The 11,870-nt window shown below is 33.6% G+C and overlaps 1 protein-coding gene across 1 annotated transcript in view; it reads left to right on the top strand.

Annotated features, from left to right (window-relative positions):
* Window positions 1-768: 768 nt before the first annotated feature.
* LOC123700202 (myotubularin-related protein 4) overlaps window positions 769-11,870 on the top strand; it is a 94,517-nt gene continuing 83,415 nt past the window's right edge. The window contains exon 1 of the mRNA XM_045647352.1: window positions 769-925. The gene's annotated coding sequence lies outside the window, so the exon portion shown is untranslated. The remainder of the gene's footprint in view (window positions 926-11,870) is intronic.

Raw genomic sequence — 11,870 nt, 5'->3', positions numbered from 1 at the left:
TAACTATTTTACGATATGATCAAATAATTTTGATCATTTCATGAAAAAACCGTGCGTTAATTGGCCATATCGTGAAACGATTTCTTATCATTGATCTGCCCAAACCACATCATGATGTGGCCAAACTAAATTGGCCATTTCACGATATGCGACCATTTCGTGAAATGGCCACTCATATCATGAAATGATCAAATCTACGATATGACCACGACACCTATACCACAGGAATATACTACTACCTTAGCTACTCAGTACTCAGTACTCACCTTCGGCGAGATGGTGAGGTACCTAGGTGCCTAGGTAATGTTTATTGTATAAGATATACCTAAGCTTCTTGTCTTCTTCTTGTTTATTGTTTATTGTTAAATAGGTAGGTAGGTATTTATAATAACAGCTGAGATGATTGTTGCCAGATTTCATCATAGTTTTATTCGTTCATGAATGAAAAATAAGTTTTATATTATGAAAGTTTTTATTCATAATATTTAATACATATCGCTTGCCTACGCTTTACGAATTTATTAATTATTTCAAAGAAGCACAGACCTTAAATATAATTTCTAAGTTCATATGTTCATTTCTAAGGCGAGTGACATATGATCGAACAGCGAGGGTGACTAAATTATCCTTAACTTTTAAAGTTACAGTATTTTATACTGTAATATTTTAATATCCATCAATTAATGATAACTATAACTAAGCTTTAAAAATAAAATATTTCATTGACATTTTGCATAACATGACAGAATTGTTACGTTACTGGTAACTGGCAGCCCTGATGTTTTCTCTTGTTCCGTCCGATGGTTTTGCTTTTAAAAGTGATAAGAAAATTAAATGTAGTAATTCTCAGTGATTAATTTACGTATAGTCAAATTAGTTTCTTGGATTTCCTCGCTTGTTCTTGATACCAGCGGAGTATAAGGAGGTAAGTGTTATTGCGCATTCGTTTTATCCTTATTGAGTAATGACAATCTTTGCACCAATTGTACAAAATCTTTATCAACCTTGAGTTGAGATTCGTGTATCGTGTCTTGATCGTAAATAAATACCCTTATTAAGTTTATTTACCCAACTCGCTGCAAACAAAACTCAACAAACTCATATTTTCAACTCTGCTAATACAGTTTGAATAAAAATCGTGTCATTCTACGTTGTCACCTGTTTTCAAGTTTACTGCCTTTGTTTAACATAATTCGTGTAAACGCGGAAGTTAATAGCCCAAAACCATGTTGTTGCAAACATAATATGTGAGGGTAGAGCATAAAACATGTGCAGTTTAATATCCTACCTCCAAATTTCAAGATATATCCAAAAGTAATTTTGTAATTAGTTCTCTATTGTACAATAATTTGAAGCCAAGTATATAGATCCCAATAATCAAACAGGTGATAATGTCACAAATGTTAAAACAATCAGATGTACTTATGATGTAGCATAAATTATCATTGTTCATACCCGTTAAAATTTTAAAATTTTAGAAAATCCTCTCTTCCTACTTACTTTAATAATTTTTTCGAAGTTAAAGTGTCTAAAGTTAAAATCTTTCACCATAAAGCAGTCCGTCAAACACAGAAACAATTATAACAAATACTTAATCCTTAAATTATTATTTTGCATATATATGAAACAGTGATCATTTCTTTGTATTAAATAAACAAGAGTTTTATCTGAAGATAGTAAATACTTTCAGAATTCAGAAGTATATTATAAAACTAAATTTACTTGTTTGCTTGAACACGCTAATCTCAGGAACCATGGGTCTGATTTTAAAAATTACACAGTAAGAGAGTCCATCTATTGAGACAGGCAAGCTATATATCATCACGCTAAGACAAATAGGAGTGTAGCAAAGTGGGTAAAACCGCAGGGCAGCCGCAGCTAGTTTATGATACACTAGCTGCTCCGCGCGGTTTCTCCCCTGTGGCTCCACTCCCGTTGGTCGTAGTGTGATAATATATAACCTATAGCCTTCCTCGATAAATGAGCTATCTAACACCGAAAGAATTTTACAAATCGGTCCAGTAGTTCCCGAGATTAGCGTGTTCAAACAAACTCATCAGCTTTATAATATTAGTATAGATAATATACTGAATTGTTTATATTAGAATCAATTGAACTATCAGATGCCGTCATAGCAAATAAACAGATGTTTAATTTTTCTGAGTCCTTGGCTCATGACATTTTATAATGGGAAAGTTGTATAGTATGATATTTTAAAGTATTTCCTTTTGTTTAATTTGTTTGTTGTTGTCAATTTATTTCGTATAGAAATGACAATAAAGCAGTTATTAATTGGCAATTGAAAAGGTTTTTTCCATTGACTTTCAAAATATGATGATATAAGATTAACATTATATACCTATTTTGTTTTAATTTATTGCAATCTCACCTAAATATTTACAGTAATTTTATATCAAATAAATAAAAAAATTACAATAAAAAGCTGCCTTAGCGAGTTGTTTTGTTTTCTTGTTCTTAATGTAGGATTAATTAAACAAGAAATAAACATACTAAATATTTTATTGGAAATTTGAATACAGTACAATTTTAATTTGTCATATTGGGATTCTAGGTTTATTTATATTGTTTCACTACAATGCAATACTACGAACTGCAAGTTCCCTTTCTCAATTTTACAATAGGTAACAATGGTAATGTAAAGTAACTTAGCGTAACAGTAACATAGCCTATAACCTTCCTCGATAAATGGGCTATCTAGCACCGAAATAGTTTTTGAAATCGGACCAGTAGTTTCTGAGATTAGCGTGTTGAAACAAACAAACAAACTCTTCAGCTTTATAATATTAGTATTGATATGTACGACGGCAGAGTCTGGGGAGGACCGTTAGTACTTTATATTCATAATGATATAAGAAGAATAAAATTGATATTTTGTTTGTGTTTAAAGGGAATCCACACACAATTTCAAACAAATATGTAATGTGATTCGTGAAAAGTATGCAATAATGAATAGGCCCATAAATATTGCGAATCCAGTAAAGGATAACACACACGATCGTTTCATAATATGTAAGCACCCTAACTAACACTATCGCTACGTATAACCAGATAAAATATCAACAAACAAAGGTGCCGCGGCCAATCTGCGTAATGCCCGTCCTTGGGCGCAACAAGGTCACGTCTCAAGGGCGTCTGGATGTCATGTTATTTGTTCCTCGATGTAGGGAATATCGAATTTCTGCTTTTTGCTATTACCACATTGTGATTAGCGCGTTTTTTATGCTGATGTGGTTTGTTGTGAAATTGATATCGACGGATTGTGATTAGGTGGTTAACATTTTAGACCATGGTGGTGTTATGAGTTAATTTCGATTATTAAACCGCGGTTCGTTTTTTTACAGAAATTATTGTGGAATCGATGAAGTTGAGAAATCAATTAATAAACCTAAAGGTTTGATATAAAAAAATGTTAATCTTGGTTGACGGGGCGCGGTGGTAGGTTAATCCCACTTTGTAAGCTAATTAGTATTTACAAAGACAACATTATAATTTATATCTCGTCATGAGAGGCGACTTGACCTCTCAATGTTATCTGTTTATGCTTTTTATCTAAAAGTAAAAAGATGTGTGGCACTCGGGGACTGCCGCGGTAAAGCTATTGCATAGCATGTCTTCAAGCCTCACCTCCGAGCCCGTCGTAGTGGGGAGCGTGAGGTTTTTTCGTTACGGAATTTCTCGATTCAGTGCCCGCGCTCAAGGCCCGCGGCCGCGATAGAAGCTATGCAAATGCAATAGCTTAAAAATACATTAAAAAAATCTTTAAACAAACCGATATAGAATTACGTCTATAGTGGAAACTCATTTGCAGCAGACGTTTAATCTCATAAAGTATTGGAGTTTTTTTTTATGAAAAAATTGAATTACTATCTTCATTACGTATAGAGAGATTTTCCTCATTACCCATGGTGGATGGGGTAGTTGCATTAGGTACACATTCGTGTCACTGATGAATGTAAAAGAAAGAACTAGTGATACCTAGCTAACGACACCTTAGATATCACACATACATTTCACATTAGTTTAATTTGTATGAATAGAAGGTAGGTAATAATCTAATTAGATTGTGTAAATTAAAAAAAAGCAAAATGTAGGTACCTATTGCAATATGTAAACAAACAAACCGCGTATTTTATCGTCAAGTTAAATGTAAACAAAATATTTGTTTTGCGGTCAGTTAAATATATCCCAGGCTTAATTTAGCACACGGAGCATTTGAAATATTGAGCATTTAAATTATTTTTATAAAACCGGCCGGCCTCTGTATCTCTTTAATTGAATATACCATAATATGGTAGAAAAGAAAGTTACCTTGACAAGTTAAAAAGTAATCATTTCAGAGATATTTGAAATTAAATCTGTAGAATCGAGAAGTCACTAAATAAACATGAAATGGGAAAAACATCGTAATAATTTTACATTAAAATTTAAAAGATCCCATGTGTGTAGGTATGGCGCAAATGCTATGGCTTAATATTACCTACATACCTATGTATTAATAACTTTCAATTACGCATGGCAGAGGATCTAGCTTCTAAAAATTAAAAAATATATACCGTCTACTTCATACCCATCGAGTTACATTTAAACAAATATTACACGATCATCTATACATATAATAAATCTGTAGAAGGGTCAATTCTGTACATTGAAAATATTGAAAAAATAAATAGCAGGGGGTGTTACTGGATCGATACCAAACCCAAATATGTGATTAAAAAAATTTTTGTCTGTCTGTCTGTCTGTCTGTATGTTCAGGCATCACGTGAAAACTAACGGTTCGATTTCGATGAAACTTAGTATAATTATACTTTATTATCCTGGGCATAAAATAGGATACTTTTTATCCCGGAAAAATACGTAGAAAAAAAAAATCTTAACTTTTCTTAATTTTTCCGCGCGGACGGAGTCGCGGGCGGAAGCTGGTATAAAATACTAGCTTTCCGCCTGCGGCTTCGCCCGCGTTTTCAAAGAAAAACCCGCATAGTTCCCGTTCCCGTGGGATTTCCGGGATAAAACCTAGCCTATGTTACTCGTGGATAATGTAGCTTTCTAATGGTGAAAGAATTTTTAAAATCGGTCCAGTATTTTCTGAGCCTATTCGTTACAATCAAACAAACAAACAAACAAAGTTTTCCTCTTTATAATATTAGTGTAGACATGCAATACATCTAACTGCCCATGGAACTACGAATTACGGTGGTATTTTAATACTTTTCAAGCATCAATGCACTATAATTTTTCAAACTACCTTTATATAAACTACCTACACTATTATTGTAACAAGTGAATTAAAGCTGCTAAATAAAGATGCAGTTGCGCGCGGCTCGATTTAGCGCACATTTATTTTTAAAAGCCTGGCGCCTGGCCTCTAATTGCATGTATATTATGTGAGTACGAGGACCTCGATTCTTTTTGAATAGCTTCGAAAAACTGTATGTTTTGAAAATTCTTTTTAAAGCTTATTTTGAATTTTATAAAGATTTTTCATTTTTCAGCAGTTTTATCACTAAAATCTCGTTAATTTGAGGATTCATCTACTTTACGAATTATTACAACCAATATTTATTAATAATAATTTACTTACTTGTTTCATCAACTTGTACTTATCACCTTTCTCTATGTTTATACTACGCAAGATGACATGCATACGTTTACAAAATATGTAAATGAATCGATACCAAACGGCCAATTTACTGAAAAACCTTCAATATAAAAATAAAAGTAAATGAATAATTTATCATGCAACCAGACAGTTCAATTTCTGAAAGGAAGTAGCGTAGTAATAAATATAAACCTTATAACTATGTCGATAAATGTACTGTCATTTCGTGTACGAATCTTTATTAGGTACCGGTTTTTCAAAAACCTTTTATTGTAATAGAGAAGCGCTAAGAAAGGTATTCCTGATTCATGATACAAGAATATAGGGGCCATTACTTATTATTTGTTCATTTCAGTAAAAGTTAATTATTAGATAACACTACACTGACCATTCATAAAAAAAACTTATTTGTCTAGAAAATATGATTCTGCATAAACACATATTTGTTTATGATTCTTATGAAGCACTTAATTTTTTCAAACAAATTTCCCTTCCATACATAAACACGAGTGATTCATATTGTTGAAAAACCGACAAATCGTGGGATAGTATGCACAATCGCCATTTAATTAACACCAACAGCAATTATATTATAATGGAGAGAGCGTGCACTCTAATTGGCGGTAAATTCTGTACGTAAATCATTGCATAAAAAGAGGTGAATAAAATTACTGCCTTCATTCAAAACTGGTTGTGGCTCCCGTTTATTATTCACTTGCTGAGCCATGCGGTGTTACCCGCATTACTCCGCTCCTATTGGTCTTAGCATTCTGATATGTATTATAAAATAGCCTATGTGTTAATCAAGTTACCCTCTATGTGTGTGCCAAATTTCTTGAAAATCGGTTCAGCAGTTATTTCATAGAATGTAATATATTTCAAATAGATTATGTTTACATTTATATTGTTTAGTCATTATTTCTTAAAACAAAGTCAGTCAACAAAATACTTCTAAGAAATTACGCAACCGTGCCGCCCATGCAAATTTTACTTTCTTGACCCGAATACCAGTGGTTAGTTACATTTCGCAATTTACCATTACATTGTTTTAGGCTACTCGTAAATTATAAGGGAAACAATTATAATTTCGAGCTCTATTTTGCACCTATAGGCCGATAGTTTATTGAACCTTTACCTTGATACAATTCAGGAGTAATATGAATTGATCACGCGACAATATTTGTGTATTGATCGCTTATTCCTTTTTTTATTTTTAAGGCTCAGGCTTTTATACAGTTTTCCATATTATACTTGAAAATTTTACGTTCGTTAACTTATTTACAAAATATCGAAAGGTCAGCATTGTTAGATAGATTCGAGGAAGGCACAACAATTCATAGTAATTTCATATTGTCATCACTGGCTATACTTTTTTGGTTACTTTAAACTATTTAAATAATATTTAAATAGCATCTGCTTAATGTACTTCTTCAGGACCGCCTCCTTGGTACAGACCGCTTCCTTGGTACAGTTGTTGACGCGCGAGCGTAGTACCGATAGTCCTGGGTTCAATTCCCGGTGGAGACGAAGAAAAAAAATGTCTTGGTCTGGCAGGAGTCAGGACACAGAAAGCTGATCACCTACTTGTCCCTAAAGAAAATCGATCAGTGAAACATATGTATAAAGCATCTGCCCCTTACCCCCCTAGGGGACATGGGACTTCACTTTCTAATATACTTCTTGCCAATTGAACCACTTAACCGTTCCTATACTAGGTATCTTGTTGTATTTATGCAGTAGGTACCTAATGATAAGAATTTCTCTTACAAATGAACCTTGAATAGTTCACACTAGAAGTGCACTGATTTGCTGAATATACAAACACCGTATCACGTAGCAAAACATAATATGACGTAGCTATCGACTCTGATTATTAATAATAATTGATCTAGAATCTAAGGTCTCTGACCCTAGTTCTATTTGCAGCCATGTAAACAAGTCTTAGTAATGTGTTAGGTATGCTGGCTCTTAATGCCGGCAATTATGAAAGCTATTCGTGATATTCTTTCATAACTATGGTTATTCTTAGTTGTCACTTTGTTTTAAACAGAATGTATATTGACCACATCAGAGAGTTAACGCCTTAGGAATATAAGATGATACATAATTTAAATCTACATGAAAAGTAAAAGTTTTGATGTAGACTGTTGATTTGAAGTTCGTTAAGACATAAGCAAGCAAGCATATCTTTAAATCAAATTGGTATTGGATCCACCAACTACCAAGACTTCATAAAGTATGAAGACTGTATTTCTACTGCTTAGGGCTGATTTTTCAATCCTTGGTTAAATCTTATCCGTCCAAGCCCAGTCAGGCCCTTAGTTGGTTAAATAACAAGATTCTTATTGCAACATAATATAAGTCGACGATTTCACGTATAAGTTAAGGGTATAAAAACGAGTTCGCTGTAGTTTTAACACTTTCATACGATCGTCAAAAACCTAACCTACGAAGCTACTTCTATTAAATAAAGTAAGAATTATCTTAACACTAGCTTTCCGCCCGCGGCTTCGCCCGCGTTTTCAAAGAAAAACCCGTATAGTTCCCGTTCCCGTGGGATTTCCGGGATAACACCTATCCTATGTGCTAATCCAAGTTACCCTCTATATGTGTGCTAAATTTCATTGTAATCGGTTCAGTAGTTTTTACGTGAAAGAGTAACAAACATCCATACTTACAAACTTTCGCCTTTATAATAGTAGTAGGATTTTAACATTTTTCCTCTACTGTGATTATGACAAATCCAATAACTTCAATCTATAAACGTTCAAACTTAGCCAGACACATCGCACTGGAGCATGAAATAGGCAATCTTAAATGATCGTCGGAAAGAATTAAGCACATTACAGGCAATCAGTTGGATCGGCCATCCGGTTATATTAAAGTGATGAACCATTGTTGAGATGTTTTCCATTTCCAATCGCTTATTAGGTTAGCTAGGCTATATGAGATTTGCTAAGCGATGGGTATTGCAAATAAATTGTGGTTCTCTGTGTGTACAGATTGACAATTTATTTATCAATTATGATTATTTATGATTATTCTTTCTTCTTCTTATAAGAGAGGCATAGGCCTCTATAGGATCATAGGATCCGGACAATATTAAGCTGATAATGCTAATGATGACTTTGCTGTTTTTTTCTTATTCTAAGTTGCCTTTTTCCCATTTATTTTGGATCAGCAAATCTAACACTAATTCGTATTTGTAGCTATTATTTCATATTTGAGGAAATTATTTTAATCTATAGATATACATATAATAAATCTGTAGAAGGGTCAATTCTGTACATTGAAAATATTGAAAAAATAAATAGCAGGGGGTGTTACTGGATCGATACCAAGCCCAAATATGTGATTAAAAAAATTGTTGTCTGTCTGTCTGTCTGTCTGTCTATATGTGAAGGCATCACGTGAAAACGAACGGTTCGATTTCGATGAAACTTGGTATAATTATACCTTATAATCCTGGGCATAAAATAGGATACTTTTTATCCCGGAAAAATGCGTAGAAAAAAAATAAATCTTAATTGTTCCGCGCGGACGGAGTCGCGGGCGGAAGCTAGTAAATAATAAACCTGTAATAGAAAAATATCACGTTTAAAATTACTTTGTATTTTTGCTGTTTCCTTCTTTGCTCATATGATTATTATTTTGTATATTGTATTTATGTACGAATTCTTATTATATTAACAGTTATTATTAAATTTAGAAATACTCAATACCTACTAATAATATATCCTAAATGCAAGTCACGTGCAATTATGGATATTGAATGAAGTAAACATCAATTAGTTTAATTGCATAAATATAACTTTATATACATAGAGTTTGTATTATTATACTAAATGTATACACATTTAATATAATAATAATCGTATATAGGCGCCGCGGAAAGGCGTCACTACATAAGGCTCCATTCATATAGACAGACATTAAGATGCAATTATATTCATAAAATCATAATTAGCGATAAAATATGTTGATAATGAGTACATTCCGTACGGTCAAATACTTTAATAAAGCACATTCTATGTATAATAATTTATTGAGTAAGTTATACATGTTCATATTGTACATAACATTATTTATGAATGAATAAATTGGGATTTCTTCCATGTTGAGAGCTTTACTTGCAAAGAATAGAAGAAATAAAAATCAATAACTTCGAAAAACTGAAAGACAATAAAGGCTCATCTTTCAATTTATTCAAATATCTACATACATATAAGTACAATAATTAAATGCGTTTCCTTTTATCAAAAACTAGCTTTCCGCGCGCGAATCCACATACGTTAGGTACCAAAGTTACTAAGCTTTTATAACACTGGTCAACAATGATTTTGTTGCCCTGGATGTGAAAGTGGTTTCGAATAATTTAATGTATATTATTGTAGTATATTAGTCATATTAGTGAGGGTAGACACAAACAATGTCACCGATCGTGTGTCAGTTTGTTGCCGGTGAATAAAAGTGATTGCATCATCCTTGTGTTTCAATCTAAATTAAGCCTCAAATACCATAATTGGCGACGAGGAAATAGTAATTCACACGTGAAAAAGTGCAAAGAATACAGTGAAATATGTCGTTTGTTGGAAATGCGTCATTTGGCAGCAATCTCACGTTCGACCACCGCGCGCAAGAATGGAGTATATTCATTAGTCGTTTTAAGCAGTATTGCACGGCTAACAGCATTGATGACAATTCAGACAAAGCCGGGGTGAAGCGCCGCGCGTTGTTGTTGACAGCGTTGGTAGAAGACACTTATCGCGTCGCTAAAGATTTAGTATTTCCTTCGGATTTAGAAAACATCGAGTACGCTACACTCATACAGAAGTTAAACGATCATTTTATCTCGAAGAGAAGTACTTTTGCTGAAAGATATTTGTTTTATAAGGCTGAACAAAGACCGGGGGAAGATTTAACTGAATGGGCGGCGCGAGTACGACATTTAGCGCAACATTGTGGCTTTAAGAGCGAATTGGACACAGCACTACGTGATAGATTCGTATTGGGTCTAGTAAATGCCAAAGAAAAAGAAAAGTTATTCGCGGAGAATATCGATAATTTGTCTTTCAACAAGGCGTTGGAGATGGCATTAAGCGTGCAGTGTGCCCGCCTGGCATTGCAAAGTGCTGATTCGGCATCATCGGCGAGTTTGCAGCCGGGAGTCGAACGCGGTCCGGTTGGTGTGTTCGCCGTCCGTCCCGGCGCCCCCGGGAGGGCGGCCCGGGGCTCCAACTTCAGTGAGAAAGTTTTATGTGTAGTGTGCGGTGGTAAAGGCCATTCAAAAGAGCAGTGTCGTTTTAAAAGTTATAATTGTAATAAGTGCGGTAAACAAGGGCATTTACAACGAGTTTGTAACGTTAATGTTAAGCGTAATAATTATGTAGAAATGCACGGCGAGGACTCTGAAGTTGGTGAGTTATTTAATATTAAATGTTTAAATGGAGAACCTATGCGTCTTTCGGTATTGTTGGATTCGATAAAGTTTATTTGTGAAATCGACAGCGGTAGTGCAGTATCCGTTTTGCCATATCTTATTTATGAAAAATATTTTAAACGTAAACGGTTGTTACAACCGAGTAGTGTGGTGTTTAATTGTTATAACGGGACTAGAATTAACCCATTAGGTTATATTTGTATGAACGTTACCTATGATAATATCATTAAACCGATTAAATTTTTTATTGTTAATACACACAAAAACCAACCGATACTTTTAGGCCGTGATTTTATTTCTATTTTTAGTTTGGAGTTTATTAGTTCGTGTAACTACAACAGTTTAGAATCAAACGGACTTGCAGATAATATTTTAAATAAATATTCTGTCCTTTTTAGTGATACCTTAGGTACGTTTAATAAATATAAAGTGACTTTAAAAATCAAACCAGGGAGTCAATTGAAATTTTTTAAACCTAGACCGGTACCGATTCCATTGAAATCTAAAGTGGAGGCGGAATTAAATCGTTTACTTGATTTAGGTATTTTGGAAAAGGTTGATTACTCTGATTTTGCAACACCTATCGTTCCCGTTTTAAAACCCGACGGTAATATAAGAATTTGTGGGGATTTTTCAGTAACTTTAAACAAAGTGTTGTATATCGATAATTATCCTCTGCCTAGGATCGAAGATATTTTTTCTAAATTACACGGAGGGTTAGAATTTTCTAAGCTAGATCTTTCTAGGGCTTACAATCAATTATTATTAGATAATTCCAAAGAATTGACATGTATCAACACTCATTTG

The sequence above is a fragment of the Colias croceus genome, chromosome 19 (genome assembly GCF_905220415.1).
Source record: "Colias croceus chromosome 19, ilColCroc2.1".
In the NCBI taxonomy this organism is placed as follows: domain Eukaryota; kingdom Metazoa; phylum Arthropoda; class Insecta; order Lepidoptera; family Pieridae; genus Colias; species Colias croceus.
The sequence above is the reverse complement of the archived record's forward strand: the minus strand, read 5'-3'. Positions and strand labels throughout refer to the sequence as shown.